This window comes from Felis catus, chromosome B4 (assembly GCF_018350175.1).
Source record: "Felis catus isolate Fca126 chromosome B4, F.catus_Fca126_mat1.0, whole genome shotgun sequence".
In the NCBI taxonomy this organism is placed as follows: Eukaryota; Metazoa; Chordata; class Mammalia; order Carnivora; family Felidae; genus Felis; species Felis catus.
In genome coordinates, this window is record NC_058374.1 from 71249000 (window position 1) to 71267352 (window position 18353).

Below are 18353 nucleotides of genomic sequence, written 5' to 3' on the forward strand. Positions count from 1 at the left end.
AGCGTTCATGAGTTTCTGTGGGGACTTTTACATAACTATTTAATATTCCATTGCATTACTATGATTTGTTAGATATATAAATTCTGAACTGGATTAAAAAAGCCACTCAAACCCACTTTCCCAAAAAGTCGTTTTTTGTAATTTACAGTAGTAGTTTTAATGCTAACGATTTTTTCAGTTCTCTTTAGCACTTCCAGAAATCTATGCTAGTTTCATGGCCTCCAGTAAAGGTTTCTGTTCCTGAGATGCTGAGAGATCTTGACCCAGTGTCCTCCTGGAGAGAGGACCATGTTTTTGTAGGGATGTATCCATTCAAGTGGAATCTTCCAAACAACCATCTTGGCCATCTCCCATGTTCTTGCTCCACTCCTGTTGTTTTAGTTTTCCTATCCCCCCCATTTATGAAAGTAAGGCAGTGTGCCAAAAAACACCTCATGGCTTAGCAGCAAACATGGTCACTTGAGAGCGGGGTGGCCACATGGCCTCTTTTGGTGTGAACAATTCAGCTTTGTGTGTATTTGTCCTAGTCAAGCCTGGCTCTGTAAGCACATTGTCTGAGATCAAGGTGCCCCACACCCAGGTAGGCTTGTTGTCAACACATGAGCTTCAAAGAGAACAGGATGCGACTTCCCTCCCTACTGTTCGTTTGATCTTAATAGAGATTTAAGGGCCTCACCTATTTTCATTGAGGGGTTGAATGGCTGCATCTGCTGTTACTCTCCCCCAAAGCAGGAATCAGCGCTGCTCCTTGAGACAAAGCTAGAATCCATTACTTAATGGAGATTCCTAGGAGAAAAGGTTATTTCGTGTTTTGTAAATAGCTGTTCCTTAGAGAGGGCAATGATTAATGCCGGCTGAGCACAAAGAATATACTTTTCTTCCTGCTATTTCCTGCAGTGTACACAAAACCGATTTAAAACAAATTCTTGCAGGTTGTGATGATAGCATCATGAAAGATTAAACAGTGGGAGGGCAGAATTTGGTGGGAAATATAGGGGATTTTACAAGCAACTAAACCAAATATGTTCCTTAAAAAGGTGCAACCGGAGTCCTCTTTGGGTTTCATCTGTTTTGTGGCCATGCCTTTCAGCCAGTGCAAATGTGGGATCTTAGAATCTCAGAACAGGGGCCCCTTCTGTAGGAGAGACAAACACTCTGACTCCACCAGCTCTGATGTGCTGCTTCTCACTGCAAGGCCTGGAGGGCAGGAAGGGGCAGCAGAAGTTACACTCACCGGGGATCTGATTGAGGACTGTGGTAGCTCCAATACCCAGGAAAAGACCTATCTACTCAAAAACAGCAGTGATGAGAAGACAGTTCCATAGACTAGGTATGGAAGCAAAGTGGGTATGGAATTAAAGATTAGATTGTATTCCTGGAGGTGAAACCATTTGTTTCTTTTGCAGCAAAGGTCGTATCAGGTGTTACGGGTACCTTCCCTCTGCTCTGCATTGCAGCCTATGTCTCTAAGATGGCCCCATGTGTCTTTGTATAGCTGGTATTTCAGAGATAGCCTGTATTTGGAGCCACTCTGTGGAAGGAGAGTAAAGCAAAAGACATCCTATAGAATAATACAAGCACCTAGATCTAGCAGAAAAGTCAAGTTCAGGGGCGCCTGGGTGGCTCAGTCGGTTAAGCATCCAACTTTGGCTCAGGTCATGATCTCACAGCTTGTGGGTTCGAGCCCCAAGTTGGGCCCTATGCTGACAGCTCAGAGCCTAGAGCCTGTTTTGGATTCTCTTTCTGCCCCTCCTTGCTCATTCTCTGTCTCTCTTGCTCTCTCTCTCTCAAAAAATAAATAAACATTAAAAAAATAAAAAAGAAAAATCAAATTCAAATATTGGTTCTGCCACTTAATAGATGTGTAACCTTGGGGCCTGGGTGGCTCAGTCAGTTAGGTGTCTGACTCTTGGTTTTGGCTCAGGTCATGATCTCACAGTTTGTGGGTTCAAGCCCCATGTCAGGCTGTGCACTAAGACTGTGGAGTCTGTTCGGGATTCTCTCTCTCTCCCTCTCTCTCTGCCCCTCTGCAGCTTGTGCATGGGCCCTCTCTCTCTCAACATAAATAAATAAACATGAAAACAAATAAAAAAAGCATACTTAAAAAGATAAATGTGTAATCTTGAACAATTTACTTACCTTCTCTGAGCATCACCAGCTTCATATCTGCAAAGGGGACATAGTACTTACCTCATAGTTTTGAGGATTAAATGAAACATAATAATTTTACCTGGCATGTTGTAAATGCTCAATAAGTGTTAAGTTACTATTATGTATGAGACTGTATATAGTATGAATAATACTTTCTCATACCTTATTGATCAGATATGTCATCCATTAGCCCAACAAGTGTTTTATAAATGCAAGCTATACATTATTAGGAGTTTACATCATCAGTACAAATGAATGGCTACTACAGGAAAGTATCTCTAAACTCATGTTCCATTGATAATAAATGGAGAGAAGGGAAGTGATATTTGCTGAGCTCTTACCGTGTATTTTTTTGTGCATAATCTTAGTTTATTATTATATGAACTTAATAAGATCAGTACTATTATGTTTTCTGTAATAATGAAGAAACCAAGGGTGGAAGAATTTAAGTTGCCCAAGCTCATGTAGTTAGTTGTGGCACTGGAATGGTTTTGTTTCAAAGCAGGATTTGTGCCTTTTCTCCTTTCATTTTCTTAATAAACAGCTTTTGGGGGGTATGCTATAATTACTTTTCTGAAATTGTGAAGATAGCAATACATAGATTCATTTACATTTCAATCTTGGAACAACAGGTAAATCTTTCACCTCCCAAGCAACCATTGGACTATGGCCATTGAGGAAGGGAGCATGAGGTTGGGGAAGGCAGCTCTCTTTAGAAAAGGATGAATCTTGGAAGGAGCTGAAAAGCTGTCCGCTAAAAACCTTCCCAGCAGCTTGGGAAATAAGTCCACCTGTCGTGAGGGGGAGGATCTGGGATATGTAGCCCAGCATCCGTGACACCTTGTGTGATATGTAATTCAGAAAAAGGAGGAGAGTAACATTTAATGTAGGAATATAGATTAATTTTCAGTGTTCTGTTTTCAAAGCAGTTACAAAATAAACTGAAGCTTAAGTTTTGGTGTATTTCTTCCAAGTGCTAACAGTTCTCTCTGCCGCTTTTACACAAAGTTGACTGTTTCCACACTTTGGTCTGGACTCTAACATCACTATTGACAATCTGTGAATAAATCTTACCTAACGTAGCGACAAACTCCTTTTCTCTTATAGAGAGAAATTTTTATGTACGTACGTACTGCCATTTTAGATGGGTTTAAGGTAAAAGTCGTGTCTTTCTTTTTCTTTTTCATCAGATTTTAGGCCTAGAGATAAGAAATTTATCTAAGAGTTATTTTCTTTTTTTAAATTATGTTTATATATTTATTTTTTGAGGCAAGGAGAGGGAGACAGCGTGCATGCAAGCCAGGGAGGGGCAGAGAGAAAGGGAGAGAGGGAATTCCAAGCAGGCTCCATGCTGTAAGCTCAGAGCCCAATGTGGGGCTCGAACCCATTAACCGTGAGATCACGACCTGAGCCGAAACCAAGAGTCAGATGCTCAACTGGTTGAACCACCCAGGCTCCCCTGACGGTTCTTTCAAGAAGAAGGCATTGATTCAATTCAGTTCAATTAGGCATCATGTTAATATGTATTTAAAAGGTATTTTAATTTTTTTTTTAAAGAGGAGATCTGGGTGGGAAGACAGTGCTTTATTTTTGTTACCCTTTTGTTGATTCCTTAAGGATTTCCTCAGAAAGATGATCATGAACATTGCCTGTTCTTTTCAAGGACCATTCTCTCCCACATATAATACCTTCTTACTTTACTGAGAGGTATGAGATAATCATTCTCTCATCTTTCCATTTTGTCTTCCATACTTTAAGATTTGTCTGTTTTTTTTTTTATATGATCTTTCTTCTTTCCGTACCATTTGTTGAGTATTTGTTCAGTGTATACCATGTTACGTACTCTTTTAGGTGCTTGGAATAGGCTAGTGAATGAGACGCGCAAATGTCCCTGCCCTCACTGAGTTTACAGAATAATTTGCATTTATATTCTTAATCTTATTTTTGTTCTTAAGCCCATCTCCTAGTGTTTTCTTTGGGAAATGCCTCTTGAACCTTTAAGCTTTCTACATGATTTTTTTTTTTTAATTTTTTTTTAACGTTTATTTATTTTTGAGACAGGGAGAGACAGAGCATGAACGGGGGAGGGTCAGAGAGAGGGAGACACAGAATCTGAAACAGGCTCCGGGCTCTGAGCTGTCAGCACAGAGCCCGACGCGGGGCTTGAACTCACGAACTGCGAGATCGTGACCTGAGCCGAAGTTGGCCGCTTAACTGACTGAGCCACCCAGGCGCCCCTACATGATTTTTTAAAAGTATACTCATAACTGCTTATTCAAATATAATTTTCTTGTAATCAGACTACCTGAAAACCACCATGCTCTCTTATTTTTTCCCTCCATTGTTTAAGAGTAGTCCACAGTTCGTGTCTCCCCTTCCTTAATTCCCCTTCATTCTTTAACCTCTTGTAATCCAGTGGGTTACCTTAAAACTTTGTGAAAGTTTCCCTTGGGAAAATATACTCACATAATCATCTTCCTTTGCTTCCACGGCTACCATCCTACACCAGTCTGGGACATTGCAGTTCTTTCCTACCTGGTCTCTTTGGCAGTAATGACTTCAATCTTTAAATCCACCTTGTAAGCTATTGGTCAAATATTTCCTGTGTTGGGAGGTCCCCAAGACCAACCCCAGGTTTGAGGATTCACCAGGAGGAGTCACAGACTTCAGCATATATAAGTACTCAACGTACATGATTATATTGAAAGTATACAAAGCAAAGTGAATAAAGGGAAAAGGCATATGGGGCAAAATCTTGGGGAAAGCAGGCACAGCCTTCCAGAATTTTTTTCCCAGTGTGAAAGCACAATAGGACACAATTCTTCTAGCAAGGAGTTGTGACAATATGTGTAAGATGTTGCCAACCAAGGCAGCACACTAGAGACTCAGTGACCAGAGTTTTTACTGGGGATGGTTACACAGGCATCCTCTGCTTGGCACATATCCAAATTCCAGATTCCCAGAGGCAAAGCAGGTGTTTAACATACGCCATACTGTGTATACAAAAAGTTTAGCTACCGTGAGATAGCCTTCTTAGTTATAGAATGGTGGGAACCCTTCCAAAGTCTAACTTCCCACATGCCAGCCCAGGGCTGGCTTTGCAGACAGGCCTTTCTAAGGATAGGCATTCAGGCCTGCTATGATAACTTGTTTTGTTTTTTTGTGCACTTCTCCTGAAGTATAGCTCTGATACTGATTCATTCATGAAATATTTATTGAACATCTACAATGCATTGGGCACTGTGTACTAGAGAGTACTAGAGATACAGTGGTGAATAAAATAGATAAAATCTCTGTCTTATGTTGCTTTTGTTCTAGAAAGGGAGATAGTTTTAAAAATGTTAGATGGTAATCATGGCTATGAAAGAAAATAAAACAGTTTGATGAGATAAAGAGCAATGGGATGGGGTGAACACTTTATTAGATGGGAAGGCCTAGCTGAAGAGATGAGATTTTAGTAGAGACTGAAAAGAGCATCCAGGCAAAGGCAACAGCAAGCGAAAGGTGTGGACGTGAAATGAGGTATATTTCAGAACCAGCGAGAAGATTAATATAGATGGGGTGGAATGTGGAAGGTAGAGAAGATAAGAAGAGTTTAGAGAAATAGGCAGAAACCAGATTATGTGGGCTGTCTTCAGAGGCCATGGTAGGAGTTTGAATTTCATTCTAAATATGATAGAAATTTCTCCAAGCATTTTGAGCGGGGAGTGACATAACCCAATTTATATTTAAGATGATCATAGTAGTTGCTGTGTCAGAAACTAGGGCAGAAGGGTAAGAGGGCAGGAGTGGAAGGCCAGAGGCAAATTCAGTGCTATTCTAGAAGTCTTAACATCATGGAAGCCTGAACTAAGGTGGGAGCCAGGGAGAGATGAGAAGATATTATGACACTTTAACTGCTTCAGAGTCTAATCGCTCAATGATCTGCAGTATGTAGTTCTGGTACCTTACTCTGACCTTTGACACATTTTTGATCTTGAACACACGTTATTCCCACTACAAATTTCTCAAAAATTTCTCTTATATATGTCATATTTAAGTCAGCCTAAAAAAAAAATAAAAAAAAATAAGTCAGCCCAACTCTTTGGCCATTACTTAAATATGATAGATTTTCTCATCTCCGTAATTTGTTTAATGCTTGTGTCTCCTTATGAAAAGTTATAATCCCCTTTAGCTATTATTTTGCATCCAAATGTTACCTATTTTTCAAAGCTCCCTTTCCATGAATTCTTCCCTATTTTCTTATTTTCTACTTTGGAATTAATTTCTCTTTTGTGGCCTCCTGTATTTCACTTCTCTATTGCTACCTAAAAATATAACCCAAACTTTTTGGCTTAAAATACCAATTTTACTTTGCTTATGATTTTGTCGGTCAGAAATTCAGGAAGGACTCAACCACACTGTTCACCTTATACACCATCAGCGAGGGTAGCTGAGACTGAAGGATCCATTTCTGAGATGACTTCTTCCCTCACAAGTTTGGCACCTCAGTGCTTCTTGGCCTTTTTCCATCTCCACCTGGTATCTTGTCCTTCAGGGCTTTGGTTTCTCACAGCCTGACAACCGCTAATATGAAGGCTGAGGTCTCTCAGAGATCAAGATGGAGGCTGCCAGTTCTCTTATAGGTTAGGTCTGGAACTGGCACACTGTCACTGAATTCACAGGCCAGCCAAGATTCAAGGAAGTGAGGGAAAAGGCTTTGCTCCTTGCCAAAAGAATGACGTGGGCATACAAGGAGGAAAGGAATGAATGACAGCCATCTTGGAAATAGCTATCACACTAGAGCACTTTACTCAAATTTCTATTTTCACAGTGTTCCTTCATATTATATGTATTTATATAGATGTCTCATATCCCTTATTAGATCTTTGAGGGAGGGAAAGTTCTTTGAGGGAGGGAATGGTGGCTGGTTTGTCTTCATAGCCCTAGTTTCTAGTCGGTTGTCTTATATATCACAGATTTTTAATGTCCGTCTCTTGAATAGAATTTACATGGCAATATTTGTAGGAAACACATGCCAAGTTGAAAAAATAACTCAGTGTAATCGGTAATTATTGAATATCTACTAAATTCAATAGATTGAGTCATTGTAGGGATTAAACATTTCTTACATGCGAATATTTTCACAGTTTACAGAGAAATGAAAGTCATTAAACATTTACTGGACAAAGTTTTGTGACGCATATACTGTGGGGGGTACAAAAATAAATAATGCCATCTTTAACATACATTTTAAAATTTGGTTCTCACAGCAGTTGTCCAAGATTTGTGGAGGGAATTTTCCAGCGTTGTATTGCAGATGAGGAATAGTCGAGGGGGCTTTTTGGCAGATCTGGACCTATAATTTAGTCTCTTTATTTCCAAGAGTTTAGTTAGTTTATGATCAGTGGCCTTCAGAATATGGCCCATAATACCTCTTACTGCTTTTTATACCTTTTTCCATTTATATCTCTTACCACTCTTCAAGTACTAGATACACTTGTCTTATGACCAGCTCCCAAACTTTCTCATAATTTTGCTGATATTTCCCCTTATTTATTTATACTTTAATGTTTAATGTTAAAATATTAATATTGATTGAAGTACTGCTTCGTGGCTAATACTGTACTAGGCACTAGAGATACAAAGGTGAGTGGAGAATATTTCTTACCCTCAAGGGACTCTCAGCCTAGCAGCAGAGGCAGTGTCTTCTAGATAAGGCTTTATTCCTGTCCCTCTTTTTTTCCCATCTCTTTTTGAAATCCTGTTCATTTTCAAAGGCCATCAAAAATGTCCCTTCCTCTATGAATTCATTTTTATTTCCTCTGGTCATCTTATCACTTTTATATGGTAGTTTTCATATTGTTCACAGTTAGTAATTATACAGTTGTCCTCAACTTCTTTTAGTCTCCTACTCTGCTGACATTTAGGGAAAAAAAATTAGGTTCAGTTTATAGTATCTAGTATAGTGTAGGCACCTCCACGTTTTGAAATGCTGATTAAATTATAACAGACACTTCTAGGTTGCTTGAAACAAACTTCTTTCTTTCTTTCTTTCTTTCTTTCTTTCTTTCTTTCTTTCTTTCTTCTTTCTTTCTTTCTTGCACTCCACCCTTCTTATACATCCTTCTGGAATTCTACCTCAATCTGTAGCCTCTACTGAAGACATTGGTGGCCATGATTATGTTATATGACTTACTCCTACTGATTAGACTTGGAATGTATACATGACCCATGGCTTGTCAACTCATTAGCTCAAGCACAGCTGATCGACTTGTCAGATTCTTGAATGAATTTGTACTAAGACAGGGAAGTTTCAGTTTGTGGTGGGTTTTTTGTTTCGTCCTGTAGTTTCTTTTTGAGTCAGGCAACCATATTGGTATGTGTACAAGGAGAGGAAGCTACTCAAGAGAAAACTTGGAGATGAGATTCATCATATAGACTCTGAGATGGTGGCTTTTCTGGTCCTAATTGTTTCTCAGTTCAGCGTCCTGGGAGTCTGAACTTCACATTAGTTCCTTTCTTCATGAGATTGCCTTTCAGATTATTAAATACATCCTCCTTCACTTGACTATTTCTTTGTAACTTAAAATGCTTTGACTGAAACATTGCCAGATTCAATCTTTTCTCAGTCCATATCTGCCTCTATCTCTCACTGAATTTTTAAACTACTGCCCAGAATTGCATTGTAGAACGTTTGCTTTTGTTAGCTTTTAAGGCACTGATTATTCCAATTCCCTACTTACTTGACAACTCCTTGTGTGTTTGCCTTTCCTTTTAGCCTACTAAATATGGGCATTTCCTGAGGTTTTACTCGTACCTTTGTTTCCTTTGTCCACACTTTCTCTCTTGTTCTTGTCTATTCTCATGTTATCAGCTATCATCTCTATGAAGGCAACTATTAAATATATTACACATGCACACACACATACACATACACACACATTTTCTCCTCAATTCTACTATTTGCTTAATTGGTATCTGAAACTTAAGAAGTCAAAACAGAATTCTTTATTTTTCCCTCCAGATGAGTTAATATAGTTACTGGATAATATTTGAAGTACTTCCTCACTCTGAACCCTATGAATCTGAGTTCTCATGACTTTTAAATTTTCTTTTAATGGTGTTATTTTTCTTTTAGTACTGTAGCTGTAATTTTTTAAAATGTTTATTTATTTATTTATTTATTGAGAGAGAGAGAGAGAGAGAGAGAGAGAGAGAGAGAGAATTCCAAACAGGTTCCAAGCTCAGCACAGAGTCTGACATGGGGCTAGATCTCATGACATTGAGATTATGACCTGAGCTGAAATCAAGAGTTGAACACTCAACTGACTGAGCCACCCAGGTGCCCCTGTAGCTGTAATTTTTTAATACTCTTCTGGGTAATTTAATATCAAGTTAGACTTTCATGATATATTTTGATTAATAATAGATTCTACCTGAGTAATAATTAATTTTTTTTAATGTTAATTTATTTTTAAGAGAGAGAGTGAGACAGAACGTTAGTGGGGGAGGGCCAGAGAGAGGGAGACACAGAATCGGAAGCAGGCTCCAGGCTCCACACTGTCAGCACAGAGCCCGACGCAGGGCTCGAACCACGAACCGTTAGAACATGACCTGAGCCGAAGTTGGACGCCTAACCGACTAAGCCACCCAGGCGCCTCCTACGTGAGTAACAATTAATGATAATAGACCCTACACGAACCCCACATTTCTAGACCTGGCTTACATCTGGCTGTGGGATGGGGAACTATTTTCATCTCATCTGTAATCCACTTTAGATACCTAGGATACCGGAAAATAGTGACTCCAGAGTCCTAGGAGTGAGCTGATCTTGTTGACCTAACATAGTGTCCCCTAAATGGTTTTTGTGGGCTGGAGCACCATGTGCTGTTGGTGTTGGATGACTTGCCTCATGGTGTCCAGCACAGTGGTTAGTTGTACTCTAACAGACTGCATCTTTTACATAACACTTTTCTTGAAATACAACTCCTGAACTGATTTGTTAGCATTTGCAATAGAACCAGAGTCTGACGAGATCTGCAGAAAGTTAGGATTGGCTTTAAGACGAAAGTGGCCTTAAAAGTAGTTAGAAAAGTAATCTATCTGACTGATTTCAGAACGTCCAGATTCTTTCTCCAGCCAAAGAAGACAGCAGTCAGCTTCCGCTTGGCATGGGACGCTATCGGCCAGTGGATATCTTTCAAATATATGTGATATGCAGATAACCAAGCATTGTGTCAAGATCAAAAAAGATGTTAGGAATGAAATCCCTGTCCTTACACAAGAATTTTTCAGACTGTTGAGAACTGTATACAAGTTCTAATTCAACCACATGAGAGCAGCTGATGATTATGTTATTTTGTTTAGACTCATACTGCTTGATGTCTGGTCTTAAATATGTTTAATTAGGAAATCTAAAATAGTTCCCTTGGCTAACTGAAGTCATCCAATAGCAATGAGCTTTGTAAGGCATGAAGTAAAAGTTGGGTTATCTAGAGCACAGTTTACTGAATATCTTTACTGATGGGCCCTTAGTCTAGACCACAGTGGAAATTTATGATCATAATTTGTGAAAGATTCTGAACTGTCTTCTAGACTATCAAAAAGATAAACTTATTTTCAGTGTATGTTAGGGATTTTATTGTGTGCAATATAAAACATTGGTAGTCCACATAGGCATTTTAAAGTAGCGATGCTTAGCAGCCTTATTTCTTGATCATTCTGAATGAATGGGAATTTACTGCATCATGAATTCAGCATACTGGAATCATGTGGAAAGTAGTATTTGTATTTTCTTAATATGCTAATTCAATGAGCAGAAGATGTTTGAAATTCATTTTAGGTATATTTGCCCCACATTTAATTCTTTTTGAAGTGAGAATGTATCAAAACCACTAACTTTCAGTAGCTGTAAAAAGAACTACTATTTATTGACCACTTGCTCAATGCCCAGCACAGTGCAGGTTACTTTACATGCATTCTCTTTACTTGTCCTATCTTGAATTAGCAGAATCCTTAGGCCTAAGAGTGTTTTAAAAAGAAAATGAGCTTCAGAGGTAGTCAGAACTGGATTTGCCATTACGTAGATATGTGACCTTGTACAAACTGCTTTTATCTCTGAAGAGGTTTGTTATGGGGTTCATAAACACTTATTTCATCCTCATATGCATATTAATATAAAGTTGGTCAAACTTGGTAGGCATTCAGTAAGTGTTTATACTAATCCTTTCTTGTTGAACTGATTGGGTACAAATTGGAGATGAGTTTTTATTTTGAAATTTGGAGTCCACCTATGGTTTTCTCAACCTATTCTCAAAATGTCTGATTCTTCTAACTATAATAAAAATCCTCTGGTGGGATTAGACAGCAGGAGATTGCTACAGCATATTGCATTTGACTAGGATAATTAGATACATTGTTTTTGGTGTGTTTGTTTGTTGACCTGCTTGTTTTTTTCTTAAGATCCAGTTTAGAGATCTGCTGGGGCAGCGTTCTCAGGATAGGAGCAGGCACCATGCAGAGGTAGATTAAGAAATTGCGGCATTAAGCATCTCTCTTGAGAAATCATCTCTGTTGATTAATCAAGACATTAAAAGAGAAATCAATCAGATCCTTTATTATACTTGAGGGTACCCACATGCTTTAAAATTATTTTACATTCTAATTCTTTTTTTAAGGTCATTTAAAAAGCAATGCATGCTTAGTCTAGAACATTTTGAAAGCATAGAACTAGATGAAAAAAAGAGATAGAGATGGAGACAGAGATAGTGGTAGAAAGAAAGTATGAAAAAGAAAATTAGAATCGCCTGCTATTCCATCACTCTTGACTAACCTCAATGCAGTTTTGTTTCTGGATGCTTCCCATTTTGTTAAATAATAAAAGATAGCATCATTTGTGAAGACTATATGGTTTCCTATTATATAGATACCCTGTAATTTTTTGAATCTAGTTTGGGAATGGGAACTAGATATGCCCTTGAGTGGAGGAGGTTGAGGATGAAATAGGATGTGGGACCAGGACATAACTCTGGATACTGGGAAATAAATCCATTCAGGAAGGTACTTTGGGGTGTACAGAGAGCAGATGTAATGGTTTCATCAGGACAGAGACCCAGGCACAGAGAGAAGTGAGCAAGGGACCCAGTTAACTACATCTAGAGGATCAACTGAAACTTGGTTTCAGGAACAAGGCAGAAGCCTAGTTGTTAAACTTTGCCAAAGAGTCAGTTATCAGAGTTGGACCAAGAACAAGGTTGACTTGCTATCTAGTGCTCCATATTGAGCTAAAGTTCCCTTCTCATGAGGATGCTATTGGTCCAAAGCCCGAGATAAGACTGGATACCCAGGAGAGATTAAGTGGCTCCCACTGTGGAGAGAGAAGACATGGGGGTAGGAGGGTATTGGAATCAGACAGATCGCAGTAGTATCACCCAAAGGTGATTATCAGTGTTTCAGAAGTTAGAGGGATATATGGTGACCCAGAGGAGCCAGTCCTAGATTTAGTGCTATTTAACACTTCCATTAAATTGGCAAATTAGAGAATAAATCACTAATTACTCAAATGACATTAAGTAAAAAATACTAGCTTGGACATTGGGAAATAAGGTTTCAACATTATTGTGAAAAACTGGATAAATGATTAAAACCCAACAGTAGCTTAGCAATGACAAATGCATAGAGGTACCTTTAAATAGAAAAACAAATGGTACAAATAAATTATTTCTACTAAGTTGCAGACCAAAGGATTGAAAAATCTTTATTTTCTGCTTGACCTTTTCTGGAAAACTCATGAGGTATTGATGGAATTTTAAAACTGTGACATTAGTAACTTTATTCTTGCCAGTTTTAAAGTCTCCTGAAATTTACTTGATTTTGTAGACTCCAGTTACATTTAGAATACGAATAAAATATTTATAAGACCTCTCTTGGTGCCACTTGGCAGGTACTTTTCAGAATAGGTATTGTATTTTTTTTTTTTGGCTACAAGTCAAGGAAAGTGGATACCATGAAATTATGAAAAAGAAAATCTGGTTTCTCTAGTGCTGGATGGGAAAAGGTCACTGAGCATTACTAATTACTGCTTTTGCTGGTGTTTTAATAAGACCTTTTCAAAGAAATTGAATGTTGAGGACATGAGGTCAATTGAGTACAAGACAGAATTATTGAATAGAGAATAGAGAAAAATACAAATTAGCCAAAAAGACCTCAGAATGAGTCATCCCAGTTTTCTTAAGTGGAAATATCAGTGCAGCAGAAAATTTTATTAGAATAATTTTCATGTGTTGCATTAGTAATCTGCATTTAGTCTCATTTATGATTATTCTAATATTTTAAAACTATAATCCATTGACGTTGGCTCATTCTTTTTTAGATAAAGACAAGATGAAGAAGTTGTGATAAGGGAACGTTAATAGCCTGAGATGTGGGCTTCTGGGGAGCTTGGATGTTAGCGAAAATGTAAAAATGTCTGAGATAACTGCACTTAAAAATAAAGTTTCTACCAGTGGCTCTTTTTCTTGGAGATTTTTCAATGCAAGCAATGTTCTTTATCTGGCAGGTCAACTCAGCCTGGTCCATTTATATGCCTAGCCATGGTTATCTAGTTATCTGACCTCCTGGAACAGGAACCCTGTCCTTTCTAATCTTCCTACCACCAAGAGTGTTTAATTCTACCTCAATGACTCCTTTATGTACTCAAATACCGTCATTCTGATGTCTTAACTTTTTCTTCCACAAAATGAAACAAAGCCCAATTCTTTCACTTTTGTCACTATCATATTTAATGATTGTGCATTCAGAGTATTGTGTTCTATCCTAATGAATGCATGGTCATTTTGCCAGATAGTATAATTTGAGAAAAGAAGCACTTTATTTTTCCTAAGATCAATTTGTCTTAGAAACTTGGCATCTTCAAAGGTTAAAAAGAATGATATTTTTCCATCTTTTCAAAGTCATAAGCTAAACCAGAGTCTTTAAGTGGTTTACCTAAAGAAATTCTATTTAGCAACTTTGTACTTTTAAAATCCTTTCTGATATTTGTGATTTAAATTATATTTTCATCTTTCAAATGGGGATTTCTTAGTACTTGCAACCATTTTGTAATGTGAACAGTTGGTTTTTAAAAGATTTGGAAACTATTCCTTTCATATGTGAGTGCAGCGAGCATGAAATTAAGGAAAACTTCACAGCTCGACAAGAAGGTATTATTCTTTCCTAATCCAAGTGGCAGAGCTGACTGTGTTCGAGTCACAGTGTTCTGTTGACATAGAGCTGATCTTTGAGTTGCTACTGAGTCTCTAAAACCTGAGGAAAAATCTTTACCTAGTCCAGGAAAATGTTTGCATTCCGGTTCTATCTGCATATGTTCAACTATGCTCAACTTCAGGCCTGACGATTATATGAAGGCATTAGAAGGCCTCTAGCATAAATGTTAAAATCTATTTTGAGATCGCTAATTCTAAAGTCCTCACCATTCCTCTCATAAGGAAGTCTTTATCCTGAGGCCCCTGCCAGCTCTTTTGTATCAACTGGTCATTTATCACTTCAGGTGAATGCCTTGGCTTCCATCTCTCTGACCATCTACCTATCTGAAAGAGAGAGAAAACAAATAAACCAATTCTACAACTAATACTCTCTGTACCCAAGAAAAATAACTTCTTTCTATCATTATACTAAGCAGTCTAGTCCCTTATTGTCCCAGTTTCTTCATTCCAAAATAACATTTGCTCCTGACATATCGGATAAAGCGTTAATATCCAAAATCTATAAAGAACTTATCAAACTCAACACCCAAAAAAACAAATAATCCAGTGAAGAAATGAGCAGAAGATATGAAAAGACGCTTTCCCAAAGAAGAGATCCAGATGGCCAACAGACACATGAACAAATGCTCAACATCACTCATCAACAGGAAAATACAAGTCAAAACCACAGTGAGATACCACCTCACACCTGTCAAAATGGCGCTAACATTAACAACTCAAGCAACAACAGATGTTGGTGAGAATGTGAAGAAAGGGGAACACTTTTGCACTGCTGGTGGGAAATCAAACTGGTGCAGCCACTCTGGAAAACAGTATGGAGGTTCCTCCAAAAATGGAAATTAGAGCTACATTGTGGCCCAGCAATTGCACTATTAGGTATTTATCCAAAGGATACAAAAATGCTGATTTGAAGGGTTGCTGGAGGGGTGTTGGGTGGGGGGATGGACTAAATGGGTGATGAGCATTAAGGAGGGCACTTGTTGGGATGAGCACTGGGTGTTATGTGTAAGTAGTGAATCACTAAATCCTACCCCTGAAACCTTTATTACACTATATGTTAACTAACTTGGATTTAAATAAAATTAAAAAATAGCCCCCCCACCAAAACAACAACAAAAAACCCAAAATAACATTTGCTCCACCTTGCATATTAAAAAGTCTGTTTTTGAGTGTGTGTTTTCCCCTCAAGATTTCTGGTCTCCCAAGTTTTGCACAGAAAGCTTGGAAATGGCAGCTTCAGCTGAAAGGCATCAGATGAGTTTCTTAGTACTCAAGCTAGAATACTTGAAGAATCCTTCTTCATTCTTTCATCCCCAGTGTGTAGCCATTTGAGTTTTTGAGGCACATGATGGAGGGTTAGTGGGCAATCTTGATGCGGGATGGAGAGCAGAAGATAAAATCTCCTTTCTCTTCCTTCTCTTCACTCACGGATGAAGACTTCCTCCCATTTTTCCTATTACGTTGCCTCAACTGTTAATCAATTCACATATCCTTTATAAGCCACATAAAATTTTAAATTCTGTTTTATTTGTGTGTGTAAAGGATGATGTCAGAAAATTGTATCTCTAGGCTCTTTGATCTGTGGCATAATGTGTTGTAAATAACCTGATGTGTTCAGATTAGAGAAGGATGAAGACTAATTTGCTCATTTAATTTAGGAAAGTTATTTAGCCTGGAGCAAGAACTTCTTTTTTATAAATGCCTGAATGTGGCTCTGGCAACTCCTTATACTTTATGGAGACAGAACTAAACTCAGACTCCAGCTTATTGACAACCTTATTTCTCATTGCCTCAATGTTATCATATGATCCTATGCTTCCAGATTTCCAGAATCTTTGTTTTGCTTTTGCTTAGATTAGGTGAATCAACATATATTTCTTAGAATTGTCAAACACCTAATATCATTACTGTCTACTTCATTTTTATGTTTTCGTTACAAGCCTGTTCATTTTTACCAAATATTTTCACCAGCATGCTAAACATTACATTGTATGTTGCTACTGATAGTTTTCTACCTGAACATTGTTTTCTCTATGACGTACTTTCTTTTTGTTTCTATTTTATTTCCATTAATACTTATTTCTAGTTGAATAATCATGTTCGATGAATTGAATTGTTAAAAAAAACAGTAGAACGGAAACTCCACGAAGCAGAGATTTTTGTCTATTCTCAGGACTTACAAGAGTACTGGGTACATGGCAGATGTTTAATAAATATTTGTTCAGTGAATGAAGAAGATAAACTGATTTTTCCCCACCTTGCCTAATATTATCCATAAGGCACTGGTGTTTTTATTGGTGCTTTTCCATGTGATTTTCAATTAATGAATAGCCTTTAATCTATTTTTTGTCCCTCAAGGAAATTAGTCTTATTATTTTATATTTATATTCATTTCAACCAAAAGTAAACTTTACAGTTTAAGCACCTTTCTATCATACTTTTCTTCCATGTTTTTGGATGACTTTAAAACTGAGGGCTCTCCTCCAAGGAAGACTTGTCATCATTGAGGTTATTTACAAAAGGTGTCCTAGGCTTTGAAGCATTCCAAAGGAGAAGCTCAAAAAATGTTTTGAGAAACTAGAAGTGTTTTGAGAAATGAAGTTTTTTATGTAAGCTCCAACTCAGTGGTTCTTAACCTCATGGAGGCCAATAGTTCTTCTGAGAATTTGGTATCTATCAAACAACTGACCCTGCCAAATGCACATACCAACACATAACCCATCACATTTACTTCTAGAGATTGATAGGCCTCTGAAAGCTCATTCATGTACTGTCTGTGGGCTCTTGGACTCCAGTTAGGAAACCTGACTTTAAAATTTTCTTTAAATATTTATTTTTGAGAGAGAGACAGAGACAGAGACAGAATCCAAAGCAGGCTCCAGGGCTTGAACCCACAAACGGTGAGCCTCATGTTTAACTGACTAAGCTACCCAGGTGCCCCTAGGAAACCTGACCTTAATGGCATGCCCGCTACACTTTAAATCCTTGAGCTCAGTGTCTAGATCTGATTTATCCTCTGCCACAAGAAAGTGCTTTATGTTTAATAAATATTGATCAAGTGAAACAGTGTGTAGTAATAAAAAGTCATGTTGTTTAACAGTTCTGTTTTAAACTTCTTACTGTCTGTCTACATATTCACATAGGTTAATAAAATTTGTGTTAGTTATCTGTGTGTCACATTGTGATATAAAAGACCACAGTGTGCCTGAGAGGAAGGGAGCTCCCAGAATATTTGATAGAAGATGGGGGCTCTCTGAATGACGTTTGTAGGGTAGCTGCACACAGAGGAAAGGAACAGCAACAAGTAGAGGTAAATCTGACCCTGTGCAACTGTCACTCTGTTTAAACCTAACGTCCAGTTCTCTAGGCTGATGAATCATTCCAGTTTTTGCCACTGTGTGACACGTTGCCATTATAGCTCTCACTATATTCTCTCTAGAAAGTCAATACAAATTGGATTTATGTAAGGCACAGAATCCCACAATACACTTTAATAAAAGAATTAAGAAATATGTTGGCATCTCCTTTTCATTAAGCACTTCATTTACTTCCATCGTGACAAAAGAAAGATAATGACTTTTTATTTGTTTAGAGAAATACAATTGAAAGCAGCAATATTGCAAGGGACCAAATATTAAATGTATCTTGTCAAATAGGACAAAAGGTATCATGGGCTTTCTCATTTATATTAATGCATTTCAGTAGACCAACATTATTCTCCCATATGTTTTTGGGATGTTAGATATAAATAATCCTCCTTGTGAAAGGCAGAAATGCTTTGTCCTTTCCTTATTTTCTCTGGTGTATTCTAGGGTAGACAAAGGATCATGGGAGAAGGCTTTGGCCAAATTCAATCAATTAAATGCAAGCCCTGATCCTACAGCCTGATGTGGAACCCATGTGTGAGGGAGTGGGGGATGTGGAGGAGGGGTAGGGAGAGGATGGGTTTGGTGCTAG

General features: G+C 38.0%; 1 protein-coding gene and 1 long non-coding RNA gene across 6 annotated transcripts in view; one reads left to right on the forward strand and one right to left on the reverse strand.

Annotated features, from left to right (window-relative positions):
* TMEM117 (transmembrane protein 117) overlaps window positions 1-18353 on the forward strand; it is a 499445-nt gene that overhangs the window by 45804 nt on the left and 435288 nt on the right. The window lies entirely within an intron of this gene.
* The window catches only part of LOC109501543, a 62685-nt gene that overhangs the window by 3577 nt on the left and 40755 nt on the right, over window positions 1-18353 (reverse strand). For both annotated transcript variants that reach the window (XR_006600667.1, XR_002159669.3), the window contains exon 3: window positions 677-786. This is a non-coding gene — a long non-coding RNA (uncharacterized LOC109501543). The remainder of the gene's footprint in view (window positions 1-676; window positions 787-18353) is intronic.